We start from the raw sequence: 20,136 nt of genomic DNA, 5'->3' as shown, positions 1-20,136 counted from the left end.
ATTTTCAGTGTTAATTTATTATGTGAACATTGAGTTTGAAACCTATAATCATCCTTGTTCATTACAGAAAGACCCTTAGAATTCATCTCAGTTGTGCATTATAAAGAGGGACCAATGTAACATAATTTCAAATTGTTTAAATGAGGAAACAAATAGGTGATTCTGGCTTACCAGAACCCAGCTAGGATTTAACCAGAAAGATCTATTGCTCTCTGATGGATTAATCTGAGTATTTTTCAATAGCGTTCCATAAGGTAAGGGCAAATACAGATTTTCCTCATAGTGCATGGGCTGCTAATCTCTGTAATTAAGCATATTAAGATATCACAGCAAGAAGTCCCATGAAAATAAAATCAAGTTGAGAACAGACATTTAGAAATCTAAAGCTTTCATTTTCAGGTAATACACTATGAAAGTTAATAGTATCCTCTATTTCAAACTCATTTTGTAGTTTTTCAAACACATAACAATCTCCTGCTGGTTTTTAAATGGTTTTGTATTTTTCACATTATATGCTTTTTCATCAGTGAGGGTCTTTTCTAAATTTTGATTTAATCAATCTTCTTTTCCAAAATTAAATGAATATGTGTTTGTGTGTGCTACCACACATTTGTGTGTCTCCATGTGTGTGTGTTTGTCTCCATGTATGTCTCTTATCACCTTGTCTGTATGTCTCTGTGCACATGTCTCTGTGTGTGTCTCATTTGTGTATGTATTTGTGTGTGTGTATGTGTGTGTGTGTGTGTGTCTTTACTAGCCACATATATCTCTCAGGGTTTGTGGATGGAATTGTGACCCTTCAGAGCAGTCTGCTGTTATCATACCAGTATTAGGGATTGAGTACTTTGGAGAAGAAAGAAAACCAATTCCAAGTTCCACTTTCATAGCCCTCCTCTTTCATCATTTTGGGTATATAGAACTATTTGGACTCATTTTTAACTAGAGGCAAAAGATTTGTGTGAGAATTAACATAAAGAAATAAAACAGGCCTTGTTTATGGTTATGAGGAGTCAGTCCTGTCAGGCTTACATACGGGACCCCTGGGGCAAGAGAAAAGAAATCCAGCAAGGAGACACCAGGCACCACGTGGAAGTAGACACCGTTGGTTCTCTGAGCCACCAGACTATCTCCCTCACTCTTTTTTTAGTATTAGTTTATTTACTTTATGTCCCGTGGGCACTCCCTCCATCCCCTCCTCCCAGTCTTTCCACTTCTCCCCTTTCCCCCTTTATCCCAGAAAAGAGGAGCCCCCCCTCCTCACATTAACCTTCCCCCAACACATCCAGTCCCATCAGGACTGCAAGCATATCTTCATCCCCTGAGGCCAGGCAAGATAGCCCTGCCAGGGGGAAGTGATCCGAAAGCAGCCAATAGAGTCCGTGTTAGAAAGAGCCCCCTTTCGACTCACAAGGCGCCCCACATGAAGACCAAGCTGCACTGTTGGAGACGTGTGCAGGCAGGCCTAGGTCCAAATCATGCAAGCTCCTTAAATGATGTCTCAGTCTCTGAAAGACCCCATGGGACTGGCTTAGTTGTCTCTGTTGTTCTTCTTATGAGGTTCCTATCCCCTATGTCCTTCCATCTTTCCCCCAACACTTCTGCAGGACCCCCAGAGTTCTGCCCCAATGTTTGGCTGCAAGTTTCAGACCTGTTTCTATCTGCTGTTGGCTGGAGCTTCCCAGAAGAGAGTCATGTTAGGCTCCTGTCTGAAAGCATAGCAGAGTATCATTATTAGTGTCAGGGGCTGGCTCTCTACAATCCACAGACCAAAAGAAGCTAAGTAACAAGGAGGGCCCAAGAAAGGGTGTTTGAATGTCACTCAGAAGGGGAAATAGAATAGACAGCAGAAGAGGATGAAGAGAGGAAACTGAGAAGGAGATGGACTGGGGAGGGAAATGGGTAGAGATCAGATGTGAGCGGGAGGTAAAAGGGCTGGGAACAAGAAAGGAAACTGGAAAGGGACATCTCTTGGTCAAGCTTTAAGCCTGCTAAAGGATAAGTGCCTTGGGAGGGTATGGGTGTGATTCTAGCTGAGACTCCTAACAGGGAGGGGCATGAAGACTGAAGTGACCACCTCCTACCAGGCAGGACGAGAGGAAGTCGGGGATCAACACCCACTGACAAAATCCGTGATCCAAAAATTACCCTGCCTACAAGAAGTGTAGGGATAATGAGGGACAAAGATAGAGGGAAAGTTCTCCCTCACTCTTATTTTCATTCCCTCTCCCCTGTTCTCAACCCCTTTCCCTCCATCCAGGCTCACCCCTGGCTTTCTTTTTCTTCAAGGCTAGCTGGCACGGAAACCTTGTATTCTTTTCTGAATTGCCTCTCTTCTGTTTTTCTTGCTATAATAAATATATATATATATTATTTATTACAATTTATTTACTTTGTATTCCAGCTGTAGTCCCTCCCTTGTCCCCTCTCAATCCCTCCCTCCCTCCCTCTTCTCCCCCTATGCCTCTCCCCTAGTCCACTGATAGGGAAGGACCTCCTCCCCTTCTATCTTGCCAGGCTACAAAGGAAGATGATGAAGCCAGTCCTAATGAGACTTGATAGGCTAGGGTAATCAACTCTTACAAGAGAGGTTAGACAAGAGCCAAATGGGTGGGATGCAATTCAGCAGAGAAGTCCCACATTTAGGGGGCTATAATCCACGAAGAACTTCCCAATGCTTGCCTCTAAAGAGTCCTCATCCCTGAAATACTGAACAGCAAACAAACCTCTGCCTTATGTTGGATGAGCAGTCTGTGCCTTTCAAGGCTGTGCAGCACACAAGAAGAACCCTGGCAAAAGTGGTCCCTGACTCAGTGTACACAAGCAGATGTGAGTTGACTCACTGAGAATGCTTTCCTGGAAAGAAGACAAGTCTGTGTGTGTGTGCATTAAAGCCAGCAAGCATTCTGCAAAAAAAAAAAAAAAACATATTTGCTAAAATACTGTGGTCATGCAATTATGCAAACAAGAAAAAAATTCTCATGCTTCTTTTAATAGGTATATATTCTGTAAAAACATACTTTTTTCCTGTAAAATTAATATAAATGAGTCTGTATGTATGTACATGTGTATACCTGGAAACAACGTTGATGTGTGTATTCTCAAATGGAGGCCATGTGAACGTATATTTGCATATTTTAGAAAAGTGAAGCTGGCCTTAGGAGACATAATAGTCCTGGCTCAGATACGCATCTCCAAAGCAATACTGATATTCTCCGAAGCCTAAAGCCAGAGGCCAACATGATTTCAGTCATTAGCAGCAGCTGGGGGTGGGCCTTGATGCTTAGGGTTGCCCTCAGAAACTATGCCACAGAAGCAGAGGCCTCCCCTAATCCTGCAGAATGCTCTAAACTGTGATGGTTTGCTTTCTTTCTTCTTCAGAAGTGAGGGACTATTTCTTTGAATTCCTTTAGGGAACTTTAATCTTTATCAAATACACTCCTCAATGTAAAACAGGAAAAAAAAGACCAGTTTCTGACTTGGTTTTTGTATTCAGATGTACAGAAGTCTTACTACAGAAGAAAGTGGATGATAATATGAAAAACTATTTTTTTACTTAAAAAATGTCATGCCAAGTTACTGTTCAGCCTCACAGTCAGTTATCATCTTCAAAACTTCTTTGCCCTGGCTCCTGCCATCAAACTGACTTTAAGGGTGTTGGCAACACATGCTTCTGCAGAGGTCTTTGTTGAGGAAGTTAGGCCAGGGCACAGAAATAGGCAAAGGAGGCTCCTACTACCACACCCTCTGACACTCCTCGGAGTTTCTCTAGAAAGTAATTAGAAGATGTACTCTAGTTTGGGTCAAGAACTCTCAATGTTTCAACAAAGATCTGGAAAACAGTTTAGATGGAGAGTTTTCAGTTGACAACTTCCATCTATAGTCCTGTGCTCAGCAGAGGTGTAGCAGCCTAAGAAACAAATGGCACAAAAGGCAGATCTCTTCATGAGAGCCAGGAAGCAGCAGAATGAAGAATGCTGGTTACTAGTTAATGGCTTCCTCCTGGTTGCCCAGTTCTTCCTGCTGGGTCCCTAGCCTATGTGATGGTGTTGCCCATCTGGGGCAAACCTTGAACCTCATCACTCTGTCCTGCTGGTGCCCTCATGGACACACCTAGAAGCAAATGTCACTAAAATCCTGGGTGTTTCACCATCCAATCTAGTTGACAATCACACTAATCAGCACAAGCACTTACATTCATAATCTCACACCAAAACTCCTATGTTAGTATTGCTTTTTTAAATCACAGTGTGCCAGGCTAATGCATTCGATAGTAGAGAAATCAGGACACATTGTGTAAATCCAGAGGCCATCAGATCCACTGGAACTGTAATTACAAGCGATTGTCACCCACCATGAAGGTGCTGAGAATTGAACCTGTGTCCTCTGGAAGAGCAGCCAGTGCTCTTGACCACCGAGTCATCTCAGTGGTCCTTACTAACTGATTCTATACATGGTATACTTCAGAGTTAAACAGAAGTGTTTTGTTTTGTTTTATTTTATTAAAATGTTGAGTTTATTTCACACGTGTATTTTTGTCTCCCTTCCATTTTCACATGTGACCACCTTTATGCCTATGCCCTAGCATAACATTCCATACATACTTAAAACCAAGAAAGGGTGGAGTTCCATTGTTGAAAGGTGAACAGACATTTTAGACAACATATACTTGGCAATTGAATCTGGACAATATTTATCAAACACAGTAGGGAAAGTTCTCACTTTGAATTGTAAAAAGGACAGCCAGATATCAACTGTTATAGAAATGAAATAAGATGGAATATTTCAAACTGTTTAAACCATTTTCTTAAAGAAATTTCCTCCACTGCCAGAGTTCTTGAATAACATCCTAGTCAGTCATCTGGAAACAATTTTTCACATAATTAAGGAACTTGGCTTCCACCTTGGGAAGAGAACCATCTTTTTCTATAATTGCTTGCATTTTCCCCTTAATATCTTCTACAGAACTAGGTCCTTTTGCTGTTTTAGGAGGGTTTTTTTCCTGTTTTTTCTTTAAGAACCCTCAACCCTTTGATCTTGGTGTTGATTGTTTTAAGTCATTTCCATTTTTATTTGATTTTTGTGCTTTTTTTCCTCTGAGGTATCTCATAAAGATATCTTTACTGGAACTTTTTCTTCAGTTTCCTCCTCCTCCTTCTCCTCCTCCTCTTCCTCTTCCTTTTCATCCTCATCATCTTCATCTTTATCCTCATTATCTTTGTCATCATCCTCATCATCTTCATCATGGTTTACTTTTTTCTGTGGAACCTTGTTATCACCTCTAGGGCCAGAGCTCTTTCTGAACATACTTAAGAGATTTACATCGTCATCATCTTCATCTTCTGACTCTGCATCTTCCTCTACAGTTGGCAGGTGTGGTACACTAATGTGCACAGGCCTAAACCACACATCAGCCACAGATGGCATCAAATTGTTGGTAGTACAGACATTTTCAAAGTTGCCAGTGGTACCTTAATAGCCTTCCCAGCTATTGCTTCTGCCTCTTTGATGTGTAATTCATCTATTACCATTGTCCTAAACTGACTGTTGTTAATGATAACTGGTGTTAATTTTCATCATTATACACTTTAAAGTAATAATCTTTGCCCGATTTTACTTCACAACCAAAATGTTTGTTCTCAGGCCTAAGAGAACCCATGTCTATTTTCACCAGGTCTCCAGTGTGAGAGAAATCAGATGGAGAAAACTGCCTACTGCCAAGCTTTAGACACACACGTGTATGTGTGTGTGTCTATATGTTTATATATATATATATATATATATATATATATTTAGGTATTATAGACATAATTCTAAAATTTTCTTTTAACAATGAGTAGACCAGAAAACATGTTTTAAAGCAATGTAGAGTAAATAAGGAGCTCTGTAACCTTTCTAGCTTAATGTATTCTGAGGAATCACTGCTCTAGTATACTACTCATTAATATTACCATATATTCAAATTTTAGTTACTTTGAAAAATGAATATTCTCCTTTGGGAAAAGGGTTTTTTTTCCTCTTTTTTATTATTTATTAATTACACTTTATTAATTTTGTATCCCCCCATACACCCCTCCCTCCTCCCCTCCTGATCCCACCCTCCCTCCCGTTTCTGCATGCATGCGCCTCCCCAAGTCCACTGATAGGGGAGGTTCTTCTCTCCTTTCTGATCTTAATCTATCAGTTCTCATCAAAAGTGTCCTCTTCTGTGGCCTGGTAGAGTTGCTCCCCCTCAGGGGAAGGTGATCAAAGAGCAGGCCAATCAGATTATGTCAGAGGCAGTCCCTCTTCCCATTACTAGGTAACCCACTTGGACACTGACCTGCCATGGGCTACATCTGTGCAGGGGTTCTAGGTTATCTCCATGAATAGTCCTTGGTTGGAGTATGGGTCTCTGGGAAGTTCCCTGTGTTCAAATTTCCTTGTTCTGTTGCTCTCCTTGTGGAACTCCTGTCCTCTCCAGCTCTTACTATTTCCCAGTTCTTACATAAAATTCCATTCACTCTGCCCAACAGTTGGCCATCAGGCTCAGCATCTGCTTTGATAGTTTGCAGGGCAGAGGCTTTCAGAGGCCCTCTGTGGTATGTTCCTAGTTTGTTTCCTGATTTCTTCTTCTGGCTTTCAGAGGCCCTCTTTAGCAGGTTTCTAGGTTGTTTCCTATTTTCTTCTTCTTCTGATGTCCATCCTCCTTGCCTTTCAGGTGGGGATTGAACATTTTAGTTAGGGTCCTCTCTCTTGCTTAGTTTCTTTAGATACATAGATTTTGGTGGGTTTGTCCTACGTTGTATGTCTATATCAGTGAGTATATACCGTGTGTGTCTTTTTGCTTGTGGGACAACTCACTCAGGATGATCCTTTCCAGGTCCCACCATTTACCTGCAAATTTCATGATTTCCATGTTTTTCATTGCTGAGTAATATTCCATTGTGTAGATGTACCACAATTTCTGCATCCATTCTTCAGTTGAGGGGCATCTGGGTTGTTTCCAGCTTCTGGCTATTACAAATAAAGCTGCTACAAACATGGTTGAGCAAATGTCCTTTTTGTGTACTTGAGCCTCTTTTGGATATATGCCTAGGAGTGGTATGGCTGGATCTTGAAGAAGCACTGTTCCTAGTTGTCTGAGAAAGCGCCAGATTGATTTCCAGAGTGGTTGTACAAGTTTACATTCCCACCAGCAGTGGAGAAGGGTTCCCCTTTCTCCACACCTCTCCAACATGTGTTGTCACTTGAGTTTTTGATCTTGGCCATTTTGATGGGTGTAAGGTGAAATCTCAGGGTTGTTTTGATTTGCATTTCCCTAAGGGCTAATGAGGTTGAGCATTTCTTTAAGTGCTTCTCTGCCATTCGATATTGCTGTATTGAGAATTCTCTGTTTAGCTCTGTTCCCCATTTTTTAAGTGGATTACTTGGTTTGCTGCTTTTCAGCTTGTTTAGTTCTTTATATATACTGGATATGAGTCCTCTGTCAGATAAAGGGTTGGTGAAGATTCTTTCCCAATCTGTAGGCAGTCGTTTTGTTTTGATGGCGGTGTCCTTTGCTTTACAGAAGCTTTTCAGTTTCATGAGGTCCCATTTATTGATTGTTGCTCTTAGAGCCTGTGCTGTTGGTGTTCTGTTCAGGAAGTTTTCTCCTGTACCAATGAGTTCTAGGGTATTTCCCACTTTTTTTTCTAGCCGATTTAATGTGTCCGGTTTTATGTTGAGGTCTTTGATCCACTTGGACTTTAGTTTTGTGCAGGGTGATAAGTATGGATCTATTTTCATTTTTCTACATGTAGACCTCCAGTTGGACCTGCACCATTTATTGAAGATGCTATCTTTTTTCCATTGTATGGTTTTGGCATCTTTGTCAAAGATCAGGTGTCCATAAGTGTGTGGGTTTATTTCTGGGTCCTCTGTTCGGTTCCATTGATCCACCATTCTGTTTCTATGCCAGTACCATGCAGTTTTTAAAACTGTTGCTCTATAGTGCAACTTAAGATCAGGGATGGAGATAACTCCAGAAGATCTTTTATTGTACAGGATTGTTTTAGAAATTCTGGGTTTCTTGTTATTCCATATGAAGTTGAGAATTTTTCTTTCCAGGTCTGTAAAGAATTATGTTGGTAATTTGATGGGAATTGCATTGAATCTGTAGATTGCTTTTGGTAAGATGGCCATTTTTACTATGTTAATCCTGCCAAGCCATGAGCATGGGAGATCTTTCCATCTTCTCATATCTTCTTCTAATTCTTTCTTCAGAGACTTGAATTTTTTTCATACAAGTCTTTGACTTCCTTGGTTAGGGTTACTCTGAGGTACCTTATGTCATTTGTGGCTATCGTGAAGGGTGTTGTTTCCCTAATTTCTTTTTCAGCCCTTTTGTCTTTTGTATACAGGAGGGCTACTGATTTTTTTGAGTTAATTTTGTATCCGGCCACTTTGCTGAATGTGTTTATCAGCTGTAGGAGTTCCCTGGTGGAGTTTTTGGGGTCACTCACGTATACTATCATATCATCTGCAAATAGTGATGATTTTAATTCTTCTTTTCCAATCTGTATCCCCTCGATCTCCTTCAACTGTCTTATTGCTCTAGCAAGGACTTCCAGCACTATGTTGAAGAGATATGGGGAGAGTGGGCAGCCTTGCCTTGAAAAAGGGGGGGGGGGCTTATGGTTAGGTTTTTCAATGGCAGCAAAACCAATGGCTATGACAATGGAGGAGCTACTGGTGTTTCACCAATGTAGCTGCCACAGTTTGCTCTTACTGTTGAAAGAACAAACTTTGACAAGCAGTTAATACTTTAAAAATAACAGCAGATATGTTGTTTAGTGTAATACTCCCCTTTGCAGAGTGGGCAGACCAAGCCCTTACTTTGATACACTGTTTAATTGGAGTGGAATTATTATCCTAAAGTTTCACTCTGGGTGAATGAACAATGGGATGCATGTACATAGGAGGGGGTTCATCTCCCCATTCTTGGCACTCTTCTTCAGGCTTTCCGTCTTCTGTCTTTTATGCTTTACTGAAATTATTTTAAATGAACCTCACTTTGTTTCAGTTTCATACCTCTATGGAATTCCACTTTATGCCAACTTTTGCTCAAAATTCATTATTCATATTTTCAGTCATTCCTGCATGACTTCCCTACTAGCTACTTTGTTTTTGCTGGAGTCTTTCTATTCCCCCAATTATCCTGTTTAGAATTTCTTCTCTGACATTTCATCACACTTACTGAAGCTAAAGTTGGGAAAAATAGGAGGCAACTGGAGAAAAGAGATTAATGAAGACTGTATGAAATCATTAACAATAGACTATCACAATCTTATTGTCTCCCCCTAAATCCACACACTAGAAATTTAATCCCCAAAAGAGCAGTGTTGAGGGGTTGTGACCATGAGAATTGATCATGCCCTGAAGACTCTGTTGTCCCATGAACAGACTGATGTCACCGAGAAAGAATTCATTCCTAGCCCACACACTAACACACCCCTCCTGCCTGCTGCCATGTAGTCCCCTCTGGACGCTGTATCTTGTCCTTGGGCTTCTCGTCATCTAGGACCATGAAAAACACATCTCTATTTTTAAAAAACTCCAGTGTCAAGGATTCTGTTATGAAAATAGACAGACGAAGAAACAATTGAATTCTAAATTTGGAATTGAAAATTACATATTTGGCCATTTCATAACGGCTACTGCAAGGACAGACATGCACATATATTCAGAGATAGTTTCATAACGGTGCAATTAATGTGTAGGAAAATGAGGAGATAATGAATGCAATCTACAAAATAATAAACACATCATCATTAAAATATATTACGAGGGCTTGAAAAATAATGGTCATATTCCTACTAATGAATGTTTCAAATTTGTTGCATTAGGGAAAATAATGAACTGTTTAACCTATAAATTCCATTATTTGAAAAAAAAAAACTTTATTTGATAGTTTAATTTTATACCAAGCTATAAAATACTGTCCAAAGAAAGGTGGTTTAATTACTGAATAATTTCCTCCTATGTTAAAACCAAAGTTAGTTGAGAGATATGATTAATTCTTCTAAGAACAGAATTGAAATGACCACTGGCATTATTTGCTTTTACTTATGTTTAAAATTTTCATGTCATCATAAAAAGGATAATAAATTAAACAAATTATGTATATAGTAACAGTTGTGAGGTATATAAATGGAATGTCACTATGAAAACTTAACACTTACTAAAATGGATGCTCAGGTTCCAGCTGTGTTTTAGGATGAAGTTTCTCCAACATTACGATGTTAAAGAAATAAATGTTCTAAGGCACCTGGAATTTCACAAAACAAAATGTTTGTTTTCTTTTTTTTCAGAGAAACAAAATAAAGAGAAGTATCAATATATAAATTTAGCTCTCTGTATATATATATATATATATATATATATATATATATATATATATGGAGATTGATAGACAAACAGATGATAAAACTAAACACACACACAGAGAGAGAGAGAGAGAGAGAGAGAAAGACAGAGAGAGAGAAAGAGAGAGAGAATAGGAATTGACCTCAATGACTCTGGAGACTGAGAATTCTCACAACATGCTCTCAAGGAGGTGAATTGGAGAACCAATGAAGTCTGTGGTGGTACCTTAAGTCTAAAGGCCCAAGAATAGCCAGGCTGGTATTCACACCTGGGTGCTGGAAGTGGATCTCCCATCACAGAAGGCACATCTGCACATTTGCCCTTTTGTCCATCTTTATTCCCTTCTAGGGTTCAGTGGGCTGGATGTTTCTACATTGTTGAGGCCCATCTTTATTCAGCTGAATGCTTATCTCCTCCAAGAATACCTTTATAGAAAGTTCCAGAAATACTGTCACCAACCCTTTATGTATCTCTTAGCATTTTCCGCTCCCTCTTTCTCTCTCTCTCCATTTCTCTCTCTTCCTGCTCTTTTTCTTCGGCTTCCTTCTATCTCCCTCTCCTTCTCTCCCCCATATACCTCCCTACCTTAACTCCAATATTTTCACAACAACCAATTATTTTCTCTATAATCAAGCATACCAGTTATTTTAATTTTTCATATTCATCGAAGTTTCATGGTATCAATTTTTTTAAACAAATGGACTCTTATGTTTTTTCAACCCTCTTAACCTCTAGATCTTTACTACTTTCCCCTTATGCTGCTGAGTCAGAGACAACTTTGTTCCACACAACTTTTAATCTCCATTATTGCCCAGTTGTAGCAAGCAAAGGGTGGACCTTTTGTTAGAGATGATCGTCTCAAACTAAATTACTTGGTGTTAAGCAAAACATTTTAAACAATGAACCCTCAACAATCTTGGCTATGTTTATCATATCCTAAGGCCTTCTAAGTAGAAGCCAAGATTTAACAGTTTTGAAACAATCACAGAAATTACTTTGGAGCCCTATTGCGCTCTATAAAGCCCACCTGTCAATTAAATATTCAATTATCAGAGGCCATGGTCAGATCTAGAGAACTTCACAACTGCACCATATTGTAACTGAATTAGAAATAAGCATTTTTTGGGTTGTCTTTATTTTCTTTATTTTAGCCTGATTATTTAATTTCTAAAATATTTCATAAGCTCAAAAGTGTGGAAGGAATAACTAATATCTGATGAACATTAGTTTTGACCTGAAAAATCCTATTAAATTACACCAATAATGCAACCCACATACTCACACACATGTGTTCAGAAATGCACATAATATAAAATAAAATACATATTAAAAAAACATCAATAGAGAAAAACACTTTCACCTATGACCACTTTGAGTCGGAACATCCAGCTGGCATTGTTAAGGTCAAGGGGAACTTCAAAGGGACGCGCTCCCTTCTCATCATCTTCCCTGCTCGACCACATACTGCCATTCAGCTTTAGCAATTACCTTCTATAGAGATTCCCCCATGATTATCCTCTTTACCCATAACACACCAATATCTGTTTTAACCTTTTTACTATCTCATCTCTTTTCACTCTTGCTGTGCTAGTAAATTATCTCAGAAGTTATTCGTGCCTAGCCATAATATTAAGTGAATACTATTTGTGCCTACCACTTTAGTAGTTACTGAGTATGCAACAGATCCACCAAGGTTAGTGACCTTAGTTGGGCTTGGTTCAGTGGAAGGACATGAACAACTAACTAGTGTGTGTTTTTATTATAATGTTTAATTTGAGATTATAAAGTAATTACATTTTACCTCATTCTCCTTCCTCCAGAAAATATTAAGTTCTATTAAAAGAAATAACACAAGCCAAGGAACAAGTCTGCTGGCTTTTGAGAGCTAAAACTTTAAGTAATGGTCAGACAGAGCTTAACCCAGAAGACCATAGTGGAAAGGGATCGCCAAGCATAAAAGTCAGGCAGATATAAGATGAAGAAGCTTCCCAGGCCAGAGAAACTTAAGGGGCAAAGGCCTTGAAACACAAAACGGTCTTGCATGGCCTGAGAATCCTCAAGGCAGTATAAAGGGATTAGAGGACATGAATCAGATGGCCAGGAATGGAAGGGAGGGACAGTATTTTTCTAAAACTCAAAGTCAGCTTTTATTTTAAATGGTACAGGGACATTTGTGGGTTTTAGATGGAGAATTAACATGACATGAATTGTGGGTTTAAAAGGCAGATTCTGGCTGGCACATTAGAAACAGACTGTAGGGAAACAGGGCAGGACAGAGAGTCCAATTCGGGAGCTCTTTAAAAACTCCTGTTGATGTCATCAGTGGGAAGTGTGAATTCTGAATGCAACATGGTAACACACGGGTGCCGGGGTGTGGGGGAGGGAGGGAAGGAAGCTCAAAGGTGTACAAGGTGACTTGGCTAAAGTGGTTAGAAATACAAAGCTGATATATGATGAAACAGAAATATTTGCAATACAGCAATTTTGACATTTCTATCAGGAATGACAATTTAGATGCATTGAGTTTGACTTGATTCCTCCCTTTTTCAAGGAAGGTGCTGAATGGGCACTGAGCACAAACAGATAGATAAATAGATACATGGTAGATAGATAGATAGATAGATAGATAGATAGATAGATAGATAGATAGACTTACACATGCATGTATACATGCGTACACAGGACTCTGGGATGCAAAGATCTATATGACTGGGTTGTAAGATGGAAGGATCCTCCACCTGGTGCTGTGAGACTCAGAGGGTTAAGGTTTTGCATGCTAAGTCGAGAAGACAGGGTTACACGCTAATACATATTTATACACATTTGCACTCCAGTGTTAGCAGTTGGTGAGATAAAGAACAAGTAGAAGAGCAGACAAAGGGGGAGGGACCAAGCGTTGTTATTCTGGATGCTACGAATGAAGTCAGCTCAAGAGACATCAAGGAAGGAAGTAGGTCAAAAGTTACTCAAGTGCCAGCCAGGTTAGGGCATCAACAAACTCCTTCACAAGAGGGCTGCCTGAGAAACATGATCAGAGTGCTTGCATGAGCCTGTCTGGGGTAATTTCAGGAAAGAATAAAAGCATACACTATAGACCCTTTTAAATAGACTTAGCTGCAAAGAGAAGCAGAAATACGGACTGGTAGAGTCAGGTGTTTGAAGGTGTTGTTGTTTTCTTTTTTAATGGAAAATATTTTTATGGTAGTAGAAATGAATCAGAAGGAAAGGAAATAATGAACAGAGCAGCAGGGAAATTGCTGAGAAAGTTTCAGGTGAGGCACAGTGTGTAACTGGAGGAAGCCTCAAGGAGAGTGAGGGCTGCCGGTTCTGTGATGAGAAGGGCAGGGTGAGACTGAGCTCTGGCAGATGGACAAGGGGAAAAGCCCCAGGAGCTTTCTTTAGAACTTAAATAGGAGCTGATGTGGAACTAAGCCAGCTTCCAATCTCACTGCATTAGCAGCGTCGATGAAGCACTTTGCACAAATATCTGGAAATCTGTTGTTTTCCTGAGATTACTAATAGAAATGTGGACTCTCTTAAATATTACACTATGGTTCAAGCCCTGGGAAAGCATCTCTCTGGCCCAATATAGCCTCTAGTAAAAAGTCAACATCGGAATGAGAAGATGACTCAGTTGATGAAGTGTTTGCTGGGCAAGCTTGGAATCTGAGTAATCCCCAGAATCCATGTAAAAAAGTTGGGAACAACAATATGCGTCTGTGATCCCTGCAGTGAGTTCATGGAAGCCCATTACATCCCCATTGCTGTCTAGGCAATCTAGCTGAATCAGCAGGCTTCAGGCTAAATAAGAATCCCCATTCCCAAGAGATATGGAGAAGAGTTGAGAAAAATATCAGAAGTCATTCTCCAGCCTCCACATACCTGTGCACTCACAGCTATAACACACATGCACACACACACATGCACACTAAAATGGAAATAAGTAAGTAAAATGGAAAGGAACCTGTCATTTTTTGCCCTCACACCTGATAGGACTTTCAGCAACTCATGTTGCCCACGGGCTCCTTGTGAGGTGAGCTGACATCATGGCATTAGTCAAAGACAAGACTCAACCAGAATTAAACTTGTTTTGAAATTGTTGCTCCAATAACGTTTATTTCGCTCAAACTTTTAACTCAAAGGTTTCAAAACTCCTCAGGCTTTAAATCAATAAAGGTGTTTGAAGACACAGTGATCAAGCAGATGGTACCATGGGAAACACTGTGTTATCTCCATGGGAACCACAATACAAACTCTGACCCAACAAAAGGAAAGTGTTCACACAGGTCAAAACAAACCCTTGGATCTGTAGTTTACAGACTTTTTGTGGGGTCTCCTCCAGTGTCCCCGCAACACAGCCGTAAGCATCACTGTGAACTTAGTGGAAAAGGCCGTTCCTATTTCATTGTGTTGAGTTAATGGACTTACAGCTGTGGACAAGGTTTGCTGAGGCTTAGCGCACACTCACGGGCAGCGATCAATATCTTCACACTCACAGTGTCACTTCAGACTGTTCCTGTCTATGTAGACAAAGGCCCCCAATTAAACTTGTGAAGCCAGACTATTTTATACATGTTTTTTTCTGATGTAATAGACACAGGTTTGAAATCAAACACATACTGCAACACAACTAAGTTAAAAATGAATGCTATTCACTTTGAAACAAAACCAAGAAATATCTAATGTTTAGTTAGGGTTGCTTTACAATGGTAACTTAGCAGCATATTCCTAAACATTAAGTATAGATACTTTTAAAAAGATAAGAGTCATTAGTGATTATTTATGTTGAATATATATGTATGTATATATATATGTATATATATCTTCAGAGAATATGATGATTTCATTTTTAAACTTTCTTTCAAGATTGCTTGGATGTGTGTGTGTGTGTGTGTGTATTCACATATACAGAGGGCCAGAAGAGGGTGTCAGATACCCAGAAGCTGAGTTACAAGTAGTTGTTAGTGCCAGAAAGCAAACTTAGACTTCTAAGGGCAAGCTAACCACTATCTCCAGCCCTTTATTAGATGCCATCTAAGACAGTGAAGGTGTCTTTCCTTATATGCCAGTGCATCTCTATCAAGGTTGAAATTATATATATAATATAACATATATAATATATATAACATATATATATAATATATAACATATATATATGTTTGTGTGTGTATTTCTATACGTTCCTGAAAGGAAAGATTAAAAATGCAAGTATCATATTTTCTGTCTTAAGCTATATTATAGAGATGTTGGGTTGAAAATATTCTGATACAGCCATTAAAAAAATTCAAGTGACAACACATGCTGGAGAAGATGTGAAGAAAGGGGAACCCTCCTCCATTGCTGGTGGGAATGTAAACTTGTACAACCCTTTTGGAAATCAATCTGGCGCTTTATCAGAAAATTAGGAATAGTGCTTCCTCAAGATCCCGTTATACCATTCCTAGGCATATATCCAAAAGATGCTCAAGTATACAACAAGGACATTTGCTCAACCATGTTCATAGCAGTTTTATTTATAATAGTCAGAAGCTGGAAACAGCCCAGATGTCCCTCAGTTGAGGAATGGACACAGAAATTTGGTACATTTACACAATGGAATACTACTCAGTAATTTAAAAAAATCATGAAAAGTTGCAGGAAAATGGTGGGAACTGAAAAAGATCATCCTGAGTGAGAAAGCAGAAAGACACACATGGTATATACTCACTTACAAGTGGATATTAGACATATAATATAGGACAAACATACTAAAATCTGTACACCCAAAGAAGCTAAGCAAGAAGGAGGACCCTGGGTAAGATGCTCAATCTTCATTCAGAAAGGCAAAAGGGATAGACCTCAGAAGATGGATAAGACAGGGAACAGGTCAGGAGCCTACCGCAGAGGGCCTTTGAAAGACTGTTCAGCAGGGTATTAAAGCAGATGCTGAAACTCATAGCCAAACTTTGGGCAAAGTTCAGGGAATCTTATAAGAGAAGGGGAGATAAAAAGACCTGGAGGGAACAGGAGCTCCACAAGGAGAGCAACAAAACCAAAAATTCTGGGCCGACGGGTCTTTTCTGAGACTGATACTCCAATCAAGGACCATTCATAGGGATAACCTAGAACCCCTGCACAGATGTAGCCCAGGGCAGCTCAGTGTCCAACTGGGTTCTCTATTAAAGGAAACAGGGGCCGTCTCTGACATGAACCCAGTGGCCGGCTCTTTGCTTACTTCCCACTGGTGGGGAGCAGCCTTACCAGGCTACAGAGGAAGAAAATGCAGACAGTCCTGATGAGACCTGATAGGCTAAAGTCAGATGGAAGGGGAGGAGGACCACCTCAATTGGTCGACTGGAGAAGGGGTATGGGAGGAGAAGAGGGAGGTAGAGTGGGATTTGGAGGGGACAAGAGAGGGGCTACAGCTGGGATACAAAGTGAACAAACTGTAATAAATAAAAACATTTTTTAAAGAGTAAAAAAAATACTATATATGGTGAAACTAGATGGGAAGGCTAAAATATTCCTATACATAAATGCTTAACTATTGTGCCATGAGGGCATCAAAAATACATAATTGAGGAGACAATAGTCTCTTCATGGCTTGAGATGGTTCAAGGATTAATAACCTGCACTCCCCGTGCAGAGAACCTGGTTTTACCTGCACCAAGACAGCTCACAACCATCTGTAACTCCAGTTTCAGGGGATCTGACACTCTTGATCTCTGCAGGCACTGACTTCTTGTCCACAAACCACACACAAGCACACGCACTTATACATATTTAAAAATAAAACCAAAGCATTTTAAAATGTCTGTCCAACAAATGACATAAAAAAACTGAATATTCATATGTGAAAGACAAATTGAACACTTTATAAAATATTTAGGAATTTCAAAATTGAAAAACATAAGATTTCTCAAGAAAAGGACTAGGGAAATTCCTTGGTGATAATTTCTTTGGATCTATTTTTATTCATTGTTTCCATAAAGGATGGTTATTGAAGCCTTCATGAAGAGATGATTTGTTTCTAGCAGGCAAATCAAATTACAGAAGAGGAATGAGGCAGTGATTAAGAGCCAATTATCACATCATTAAAATTTTTAATTAAAAATATTTACATTTTAGCACATATGAATATAACAAACAGGCTCTTCTCTAGAGCTTGCTAATGGTCTTAAAGATGACCAAAAACCATGAACCATGCTCAAGCAGGGATGGTGTATCCATAGAGTGAATTTACTCTTCTATAAATTTACTCTTTTATAAAGTCCATTATAAATTGGTGTGGTGTCTCTATAAACAGAGAACTTAAACTTTGATGCAAAACAGTAAGGGTGAAAGAGCCAAGGGGATATCTTTTCTGGCCTTTCCTCCCAAGGTTATATTCAGTTCCTCCATTTCATCCACAGAGCAGGTGCATATCCACGACCTTTGTCACGTTCAGGAAGGGAGCTCCATTAGCCTCCTGTACAAAGCCCCCATCCCTGTGCTCTTGCCTGAGTTCACTGGGATCTCTAACTTATGTTCTGACATTGAATCAAAGCTACATTCATTTGCTGCTTTAGCCCTGTAACTTAATGAAACATTACAAAGCTTCATGATCTGACACAGACTAACCAAACACCCACCACAAAAACCTGTTTCCTATGCAGTGGTTCTCAAGTTGTGGGTGACCACCCCTTCCTGGGATCGAAACACCCTTTCACAGGGGTCAACTAAGACCATTTGAAAACACAGACTTGGACAGTAGCAAAATTACAGTTATGAAATAGCAACGAAAATAATTTTATGGTTGGTGGTGAGCCCAACATATAATATAATATAGGAACTATATATGAGGAACTATAACAAAGGGTCACAACATTAGAAGGACTGAGAATCACTGCTCTACTGTGTTGTGAAGATTCCAAACATACCTTTATTAAAAGATTTAAATCAGCACATTGTGTGAGACAGTAAAACAATGCTGACCACAGAATGCTTAAGAGTAAAACACATGCTTGATGGTCCACTGCAGTAGTTAAATCTGTGTTTATCAAGTGTCATGCCCCAGGCACCATCCCAGGACCAAAAAAAAAAAAAATACAAAATGCAAAAAGAAACCTGATGTTTGCATGTTGCAATCTATAGGTATTATTATACAAACACAAATTGATTGTGAAGGACTAGGCAGAGAAGGTGAAGAGGTGGCTCAGTAATTAAGAGCATTTGCCATTCTTGCAAAGAACCAAAGTTTGGATCCCAGCACCAGCTATGAGCAGCTCACATATGTCTGTAATTCTAGCTTTAGATCTGATGCTCTTTTCTGTTCCCCAAGAGCTCCTGCACACTTTTGAATAAATTAAATGAAAATTTAAGAAAGTTTAAGTAAGTAGAGAAACTATTGGAAATTTCTATTAAAAAGAAGAAAATTAGAGACAGAAAGAAAAATTATATATTATATAAAAAGATAATGAATTATTAAAAAATATACCAAAAGATATATACGTATATATATAAATATATAGTTTTGCAATTTTTTAGTCAGCTGTTTAGCCATCCATTTCAGTTATTTTTACTACCAATTTATATGATAGCAATTACTTGCTATATTTATACAAAATTTAGCATTTGCATTATAACTCTTTACTATTTTTAATGGAAAGATTAGGCCTTTAAGTACTTATGTTTCCCAGGAGACCCTTTGTGTAAGAAAATCTGTTAGAAATAGTGCATATTGTACTTTTCTCTTGGATATTCAAACAACAAATTAGCATGATAAAGGCTGTGGAATATCTGTAATGCAAAACACCCACTCAATAGAGAAAACCTAATTAATGTTTTATTCATTTTTATTAAAACAACCTCAAGCTGTAAAGAAAAGTGTAAATATTGAAGAATAAATGTTTTTCCTCATGAGTTCTTTGGACATGCTGCCCATCCCCTTCCCACCTGCCATTCACCAACAACAAGTTCATGGCCCTCCCTCGTCACAAAACAGCTCTCAAAATTAACCAAAGAGCAGCATTCTCCTGCTTCCTGATAATCCTCGTGTTTTGATTCTCTGTCACCAGTTGTTCCAACAGTGTCCTTGAGAGCAAACTGACCGGGATGAATGTGTAGAACTTATCCATCAGGAAGACTATTCTGTTATCCTGGAAACTCAGCTTTGGGCAACTAAGGTGTAATATGATAGCCTTGGGGTTAGATAGAGTTGACCTATGAATGGGGCCACGGTAGTTATCTGTGCTGACTGCCTCATGTCAAATGATGCTTTATGTCCTTTTTTCCTGTTACTCATCTTGATCAATCGATCATTTGGTGGGGTTCTGCTGTTGGTAATTGTATACATCTGTGCAAACTTTTTTTCTGGGTGTGCCCAGGGTTTCTGAGTGAGGCTGACATTTGAGCTGGGAGACTAATGCAAGGGGCGGGGGGGGGTCACTCTTCATAATGTGGGTGGATCTCGGTTGGAAGGTTGAAGTCCTGATTATAACAAAACTTCTATCCCTTTACTGAATTGGAAAACAGGGCTCCTGCCTGAAGGCCTTTGGTTATGGCTGTTGGCTGTTGTCCTGTAAACCAATAATAAACTACAAATTTTTCTTGGTGTACAGCTTACCAGCTCACCTGGCAGGGTCAGGACTTGCCTGACTTCATCACAAGAGCCTGTCCCTTACAAATTCTCCTCTCTGTCTCTGTCTCTTTCTCTCTGTTTCTCTGTCTCTATCTCTTTCTCTCTGCTCTTCTGTCTCTCCATGTGTGTGTAGACACATGCATACACATGTGTTA

General features: G+C 39.4%; 1 protein-coding gene and 1 pseudogene across 1 annotated transcript in view; one reads left to right on the top strand and one right to left on the bottom strand.

The window, feature by feature from the left end:
* The window catches only part of Cntnap2 (contactin associated protein 2), a 2,202,731-nt gene that overhangs the window by 1,025,614 nt on the left and 1,156,981 nt on the right, over positions 1 to 20,136 (top strand). The gene's annotated exons all lie outside the window — the stretch shown is intronic.
* On the bottom strand, positions 4,805 to 11,846 carry LOC110560866 (nucleophosmin-like; annotated as a pseudogene).

Source organism: Meriones unguiculatus, chromosome 3 (genome assembly GCF_030254825.1).
Source record: "Meriones unguiculatus strain TT.TT164.6M chromosome 3, Bangor_MerUng_6.1, whole genome shotgun sequence".
NCBI classification, from domain to species: Eukaryota; Metazoa; Chordata; class Mammalia; order Rodentia; family Muridae; genus Meriones; species Meriones unguiculatus.
This window is presented reverse-complemented; position numbering and strand designations above follow the sequence as displayed.